The sequence below is a fragment of the Sylvia atricapilla genome, chromosome 1 (assembly GCF_009819655.1).
Source record: "Sylvia atricapilla isolate bSylAtr1 chromosome 1, bSylAtr1.pri, whole genome shotgun sequence".
Classification (NCBI taxonomy): domain Eukaryota; kingdom Metazoa; phylum Chordata; class Aves; order Passeriformes; family Sylviidae; genus Sylvia; species Sylvia atricapilla.
Window position 1 is genome coordinate 106325898 of NC_089140.1, and position 8225 is coordinate 106334122.

The 8225-nt window shown below is 41.1% G+C and overlaps 1 long non-coding RNA gene across 1 annotated transcript; it reads left to right on the forward strand.

The window, feature by feature from the left end:
* The first annotated feature begins 392 nt into the window (after positions 1–392).
* On the forward strand, positions 393–3573 carry LOC136369545 (uncharacterized). The gene is made up of 3 exons (XR_010745040.1): positions 393–483; positions 663–849; positions 2438–3573. It is a non-coding gene; the product is annotated as an uncharacterized lncRNA (long non-coding RNA).
* The last annotated feature ends 4652 nt before the right edge of the window (positions 3574–8225 follow it).

Below are 8225 nucleotides of genomic sequence, written 5' to 3' on the forward strand. Positions count from 1 at the left end.
TGCCGCCTGGAAGAGAGGAAAAAGTACCTACTCCAGTTACTGTGGCAGGCACTTCCACAGAATAAGACTGAAAGAAAATCTTAGAAAACAATATGATAAAACATGCTTATATGTTACAAAGAAGTAAAAACTATTTATTGTGCCCATGTCCCTGTACTGCGCACACCTCAGCCACAGGAGAGGTTTGCCCTTCCTTCTTTGCCTCTTGGAAGACCATGGAAACTTTGTGATGTTTTACTCCTTTAAGACCAAACATCATAGGTGGATTTTGTGGTCTGTCTTCTCAGTTCATTAGGCCTTGAAAGGCTTTGCTGATTACAAATGAGAAGATGCTGCGTTAGCTCCTCCTCCAGTAGTTTGTTTGCTTCTTATAGCCCTAGTCCTCTCCCCCTCCCCTATCTGTGGAGTTACCATTGTGTTCCTATCTAGAAATAAAGAAAGGAGGTACTTTCACAGAGCACTAGAGCTGAATTGCGAGGTAAGGTCTGGTCATGCCAGAAAAGGTTTGTTGGTGCTGATTTAGCCCCAAGGCTTTCCTTTTCCTTTACAATGAATGAGGTAAACATGAGCTTTTATAGCTCTTGGCCTCTTTCCCATTTTCTGGTGAAACCAGTGACTTCATGATAGGTTCCCCGTTTATTGACCTTTACTCTTAGCTTTAGGTGGACCCTATTCAAATGGCTCAGCAGACCAGCCAAAGAGTCCTGGCTCCCCGTGGGGAAGAGGGTGTTGCAGCAGATAGCCAAACCCAGGAGCTTGGCAGACCTCGGCCAGTTAGACCCCAGAGAAGAAAGCGTAGACAGGCAGCTCCGGCATCTCGAGGAGAAGATGAACCTAGGACCTTTCAAGGTGATCTGTGAGAAAGGGGTGATTGTATTACCTGAGGAGGGTGATGAGTGCTGCTTAATTTCAGTTGCTATTCCTTGTTTGTCTTGTCCATGTGCACATAGGAAAATCCCTTGAAATAAGGGTTCAAAACTAAAAGAGCTTTAGGTAACATCCCTATGGCTGTTTTGTTAGTGTTTTCAGAGCTACTGTTTTCTGACCTGCACAAAATTTTGTCTTGTGTCCTTGCTCTAGCTCTCTTCTCCAAGAGCTAGAACCTCCTGTTTACTTAGAAAGAAAATAGAGAAAGATCATCTTAGAACAATTTCTCTTTTATTCCTTCTTTTATGTGAAATATGTCTGGATTTGAAACTTAATTCAGGGCATCTTTATACAGTGCTTGGAGTTAAGGCTAGCTCCCTATGGTTTGAGTGGAGTTACCTGCCAGTAACTCAGCAATGTTACCCTCCCTGCAGTGCAGGTCAGCTTTGCAGCTCACCAAGAGCAAATGTCATGTAGGATCTACTGAGTTTGTACCTATCCAGTGTGACTTGGAGTTAAAGAAGGAGCTGCACAGTAATTTCCTACTGGCTCTTATCCTGAGGAAGCCAAAGGCTTCTTTGCAGCAGAACTGAAAGGCAAGGATGCTGCCAGGTGCCTTTGTTATAGCAGGTAGGCAGCTACTTTCCAGACCCTACAGCCAGCTTTATGTGCAGGGAGTCTCCTTCTAAACTGCAGAAATGTTTTATACACATAGACCTCCTCTCATGAGGAGGCAATCTTCCTGGCCAGCTCCTGGAGAACTCCAAATACCCTTCTGTGCTTGCTGTTCACAGTGGTGGGAGTTCCTGTAGCCTGGGAGCAGGTTTGATCGTGTAATGCAAGCTGTTCTCAAAGGCCACAGCTGGGCCTTGATAAAGATTGTCTGGGAAGGTTGTGTAGCAATCTTTCAAGGTCAAAACTCCCTTTCCTTAGTAATTCTGAGATGATAGAAAGACCACAAAGAAATAGGAGCCAAGAACTGGTATACTGGAGGGGTGGAGGCGGCAGAGGTGATAAAAGAGTCAGGAGTAAATCAAAGGAGTTAAACTCTTGAATGAAAGGCAAAATAAAATATTGAAGCTCAAGAAAGGTTTGTAGTTAGGTTTTTTACCTTCCTTCAAATTTTCTTTTCTTTAGTCTTCTGTTCAAGTTAGCATGCTGGATGGATTGCAGGGTTGTTGCAGTGGTTTGTACGGAGCTGGGAGAACACTGAAATCCAAGAGCATTGTGGTCATTGTCCCTGGCTTTAGTTCCAGCCTTAGTTAACCAGAGCATGAGGTTTCTCTGCTCTTACTGGGAAGACAGGAAGGGCTGTTTTCATAATAGTAGAAGCCAGCAAAATGTAGTTGCAGTTAATTTGTAATTCTGACCTTGGAAAAATGATGCTAATTATTGTGATAAACAGTTTATTATCTCAAAAGCTTATGGTGATTCTAGGGGGAAATGGTATGAGACGCCTTTAAAATGGTTAGTGATTAGGTGATGTACGGACAATCTGACACAAGCTTTTTCTTGGCTTTGGATCTTTGTTTTGTTCTGCTTGATCTAATCTTGTTACTTCCCTCTGCAGTCTACAAATTTAGCAGTCGTGCCCCACCTATGAGTGCACACTGTGATGGTGGAAGCTCTCAGACTCCTGCACTGCCTGATGATGGAAACGTTATGGGAATGATGGCTAGGTCTGCCAAATACTGGGTGAGGCGAGGAGCAGCTCGATGCTGGGTCAGAGGCTGTACCTGCGCTCGTTCAGAGACCGAACGAGAAGAAGTTCATCGCTCTAGGAGCCGGCTGCTGCCATGTGATCTAGACGAAGATGAGAGCTCGACCTCTGTGACAAGAGGGGAACTGTTTTCAAGAGATGAAGACAGTGATGGCAGCATTGGGGATACTGGGGCAGCCAGTTCTTGGGATAGTGTTAGAAGTGATGATGGCCCCAGGAGTTTTGCAGAGGAGTATTCACTGGTTCCCTTAAGCAGACGAAAGCAATATTCTGCTCAGACTTTTCATGAGGCAGTAGAAAGATTTTTAAGAGGGTTCTGAGCTTTGGCACATCTGTTTTGAATTTGGGAGCCAAATCTGTGGAGATGCAAATGCCTGTCATCATGTGCACAGTTTATCGTAATACAGGCTGAAGCCTGCAGGAAAGCCACGGAGGTTCAAATAGAGTAAAGCTCAGTATATTGCTCTTAGATTGACAGGCAGCTAGAAAGCTATTTGCATTCTAGTTTTGTCTCCTTCATATGTGTTGCTGCCTTCTTCAGGAGCTTAAAAACCTTTAGTAATCATAAGGCATTAAAGATGGAGAAATTGCTTTGAGTATAAGCAAATGTAATGACTATTTCTTCTACAATTTGAAGAGGTAGAGGCAAAATTCAGCCTTTTTTTATTTCTCAGGAGCAGAGTCTCTAATAACTTCTTGAAGGATATTTGAAATTCAAAGCCTTTGTTTATGACAGTATTTTCTGTCACTAAATGCTTTAATTTACCCTATAGAGGCCTAGAGGGTTTGGTATTTTTTTGTGTGTGTTTTTTCTTTAACTTGATCTAAATCTAAAAATTATATTCTACTGCGTATATTTGATTATTCATATAGCAGTTATGTATGATAATATGAGATAGCTACAGCACAACCTGCTTAAAAATCTCACACCCTTTAAGCTGTTAACTTGTCACATGAATTAAAAATAATAAAAAAAAAAACTGTTCTGAGCACCTTATCAAAATTTTCAGTTCCTTTTTTTTGAGATGGCATCTGGCTGAAAATAATGATCTGGATTTCTCAGCTGAGAAATTTTGGCTTAGACATTTTTCCTTTATTTATTTAAGGGCTAGATTTTAGGAGCGTATACCTTAGCCTTAAGAGTAAAATCCTAGTGCATGGTTACTGGAAAATGGCTGTACTTCAGGAACTTGATCCATGAGAATCATTGAAGTCTAACTCTTGGCAGGGACAGGCCCCACAGATCATACTAGGTGCCTGAGAATGTTGTCCAAATGCTTCTTTAACTCTGTCAGGCTGGTGCTGTGAGAGCACTAGAGAGCCTGCTCCAGCGCTCAAGCACCCTCTGGGTGAAGAACCTTTTCCTATATCTGACCTAAATATCCCCTGACATAACTTCATGCTGTTCCCTCAGCTCCTGTCACTGGTGACCAGAGAGAAGGGCTGTGGGCTGCTTTGAGGTTTGCCCTCAGCCAAAGAGAAACAGACAGTCCACATTATAGAGATTCTGCAGACATTTGTGTTCTTATGCAATGTACTGATAAATGAAGCACCTAACCTCTAAAGGCTTCTTCATTTTACTTAATATGCCTACAAGCTTAAAATAGGTGTATGCCTGCTCTTGAGTCAGTCTCCTCCTTTCACCCTGGAGGCTGTGTATATATGAGGTAAATGTCACATGTGTGTAAAGTTGCACTAAAGAGAATCAAGCAACTTCGGCTTTGTGCAATTGTTCACACTGAGAAAGGGCTGCAGCTTTAGTCAGAGCAATTTGCAGAGTCTGCAGATTAGCAGGATGGGTTTTTTGTTTGTTTTGGTTTTGAGGTTTTTGTTTGTTTGGGGTTTCTTTCCCTTCTCTAGCCATCTGTTAAAATACTGAAAGATGAGTGGCAATTCCAATTGTTTCTGGGAAAGGTGACTTGGTCTTCCTTCTTCATTTGAGCCCCAAATTAAGTCTCATTCCTTTGAGTTATAACTGAGCAGCTTTCTAGAGCAAATCACATAAAATTTTAAGTTTTGTGGGGTTTTTTTCCTGCATGTGTGGTTTGTTGGTTTGGGCTTTTGTTTGTTTCTAAGACTTTGCTGAACTACAGTGAGATTTTTTTTTTCTGTACCTGTTAGTAAGGCATTTGACAAATCTTTGGGACCACCTGGTGCAGCAGTAGTCAAGCACTTAGTAAAAAACATTGAGACAATGCAGCATAGTAATAATTGCTTATTCCTTTTTGATATGTGTGTTATTTTCTATGTGGATGTTTGCAGAAATACTTGAGCTTTTCCACTCAGGTCCTTTAAGGCCTTGAGACCAAAAAATAGAGTTTTTTCCCTAGCTGAAGCTAATAGTCTTTTATTTGATTTATATTGCATCGAAACTATATTGGAAGTATGCATAGCTCAATTCACCTGACAAGCCTGCTCTGTGAAGGTACTACAAAGTACGATGCAGAATTAAAACTATTATCTTGTTGTTATAGCTGAAATACTGTAAAGCATCTACAGACACCTCTAAAATTATGCCCTTAATTATATAAATTTCAGAAAGTGATATGCTCATGAAACTGAGCCTGGCAGTGTTTCATGTAGTCTTTCAAGAACTTTAGTTTTCAGGCTCATGGAACATTTTTTTTTTTTTTTTAATAAAACAAAACCCCTCATAAATGTCACTGGTAGGTAGTAAGATACCAAGCATTGTAGAAGTGTCAGCTTTTTGACAGCATGATTCAGTATTGTGCATTTTCAATTTGACAACTATTTAGTTTCTCCTTGTGAATCTGAGATCTTGTAAGCATTTTTGTGCATGCTTGTCTGTTTTTCACAAATGATTCTACAACTGGGATTTTTATCACATATTGAGTTAAACACAGGTAGAAAGGTCTGAAAGATCAAGACCTCTGAGGAAAAATCCTCTCAGATCAACTTCTGAGAAAAGAAAAGCCTGTGAGGCAATAACTTGAGATATCTTCTAAGAAAAATAAATCAAGCAAAGCTAGGAACAGCTTGGAAAAAAAATTAACTGTCTCTTGAAAACAATGGATCAGAGGGGATAATATGTTTTTTCTTTGAGAATTTGAATTCCTGTGCTTATTTTGCATGTGGCTCACACTCATGTGCCTGTTTGTATACATGAGTGAAGTCAAGGACTTCAGGACCAAAGTCCAGTGCTGAATAACAGCTCCCATGAGTGCAGAGTTTCTCATATTGCTGAGTTTTAAATCATCATTTTCTTCCAGCATGGTGGTTATAATGCCTTATCAGCTCATTACATGGGCATAGTAATAAAATGGCAAGATTTACTTTTCTAATTATCCATCCTAGATAGATTAATAGATAAAACAAAGTAGCACAAAGCTGGCTATCCCTTCGAATATGAATGCATCAGGGTTCTAGGTGTATGGTCTCTGTAGAGGTACATTTTAACTTGTACATCACTGCAGTGTCACTACAGCTGGTACCCTTCTTTGATCAAGCCAAGGGAACTTGAGTATCTGGATGCCAGAGGACTGTTTGCTCTCTCCAAATATTTTCTTTTTCTTTTCTCCATTTGGCTTCCTTGTCTTTGTCTGATCAAGGATATGCTGTGAGAACAGGTGTCCCCATGGTGCTCTTTTATACCTTGGCTACATCTGCAGAGGTATCTGTATTCTCCTCAACTAAGAGCTGATGGGAATTGGAAGGTTTGAGAGAGGAGAACCATCTCAGTGAACTTGGAGACCAGACTAAAATCTCTTGAGTGCAGAGACTGTCTTTTTTCTGCCTTTCCATCATAATTAATTCAGTGGGGCCCTGATCCATGACTGGGGCTCTAAAATAATATAAATGATTGTGACCTGTTGGAGAGAGTTCAGAGGAGACCATGAAGATCACAAGAGGGCTGGAGCACCTCTCCTATGAAGACAAGCTGAGAGTTGGGGTTGTTCAGCCAGTAAAAGAGAAGGTTCTGGCGAGACTTTAAAGCAGGTCTGCAAGAGAGCTGGAGAGGGACTTTTTACAAGGAAATTGGTAGGACATGGGGAATGGTTTTAAATTGAAAAGAGGGCAGGTTTAGATTAGATTTTAGGAAAATATTCTTACCTGTGAGGGTGCAGAGGGGCTGGAACATGTTGCCCAGAGAAGTTGTGGGGTACCCCACAACTGAAGTGTTCAAGGTTGGATGGGGCTTTGAGAAAGTTGGTCTAGTAGGAGGTGTTCCTGCCCATTGCCATGGGAGTTGGAACTGAATGATCTCTAAGACTGTTTCCAATCCAAACCATTTTATGATTAATTGTTTCATTACAGTAGTGTCCTTTCCCATCCCGTGTTTACCTGACACAGAGACAGTTCACAATATTCAAAAGTACTGAGATTTTCTGTGCTTTTCTCCATAGTCAGTAGACTTTTTTCATGTTCTGAGCAGAAAATCAAGACAATCTTCAGCAAAGGATCTGGAGTTGTGGTGTTTTGAGGTTTTTGTCTATTTAAATGTCTGTCCATGCCTACTTAGAAAGATCCAAAGAACCTGTGTCAAAGTGTTAGCTGAAGAGCTACAAATAGCATTTTATTCCTTTCTCCCCTCCTTCTTCCCCCAATAACTCTATTGTTCTTACAAATCCACAGCATTCCAGCTGTGACTTGACAAGAGCCCTGACAGTCGCAAAAGCCAAATCACAGGAGCAGTGTTCTTGTTCCCTGCATTATTTTACACAGCTAAATTTAATACTCTCCCCCCACTCCTCCACCTTTCACTCTGGCAGATACTTAAGCTGCAAATTAGAGATGTACCGAATTAGCCTTCAAACTTCGCAAAATGCTGTCAGAAGGCTGGCTCTGTAACGATGTGGCTTTGATATCAAGCAGGTTATTGCTTGTGTGTAGCAGCACTTACAAACACGTGTGTACTTGTAGCTCCTGGCCGCAGGGCCGGCAGGTCACTAATGCGTGGGACAGAGCCCCGCCACCGGCATGCCGGAGAAGGCAGAGTCAGACTTTCCAGCAAACCACTCTCAGTTGGCAGAGCTGTGATTGGAACCATGTGACAGTTTGAGGCAGAGTACCACAGGCAGCCAATTTATTACATATGGCAATATGATTAATGGTATCGAATGTTTTTATTAAAAAAAAAAAATAAAATAACGTCCAAGAATATCGCGACGGCCAATTGCGCGGAGTCCAAGGCAGTACAAGTCTGTTCCATGAATTTAAAGGCAGGCAGATGAGGTTAAATAAGAAGGAGAGAGCCAAGATAATGATTACAAAGTAAGTTTCAGAGAGAAAAGGGTATAGAATGTGCTTGTGAGCAACAACCCCTTTTCTCTCCTGTTTTATGTCCTTAATGGATATAGTCTGGAATAGGTCTCTGAAACTAAACTGCCTCCTGCTCTTAATCTCTCTTCCTGTAATCCGAAGATTCATTTATGTTGTCCAACAACACTAACAGGGCAAATAACAGCAGGTTAAGAGGCAAAAAGGACTGTCATTTTGGTGAAGACTGTTTGCTTTTATGATGATTTTGTCTTTTTTTTTAAATCAGATGTTCTGGTTTAACACACAGATGGTTTGCTTCTGTGAAAACAAACAAAAGTGTTAAAGGTACTATTACTGAGGGGAAAAAAATCAGGAAATGCAAATATGAGGTGATGTCTGCACATTGCAGTATCTTTCT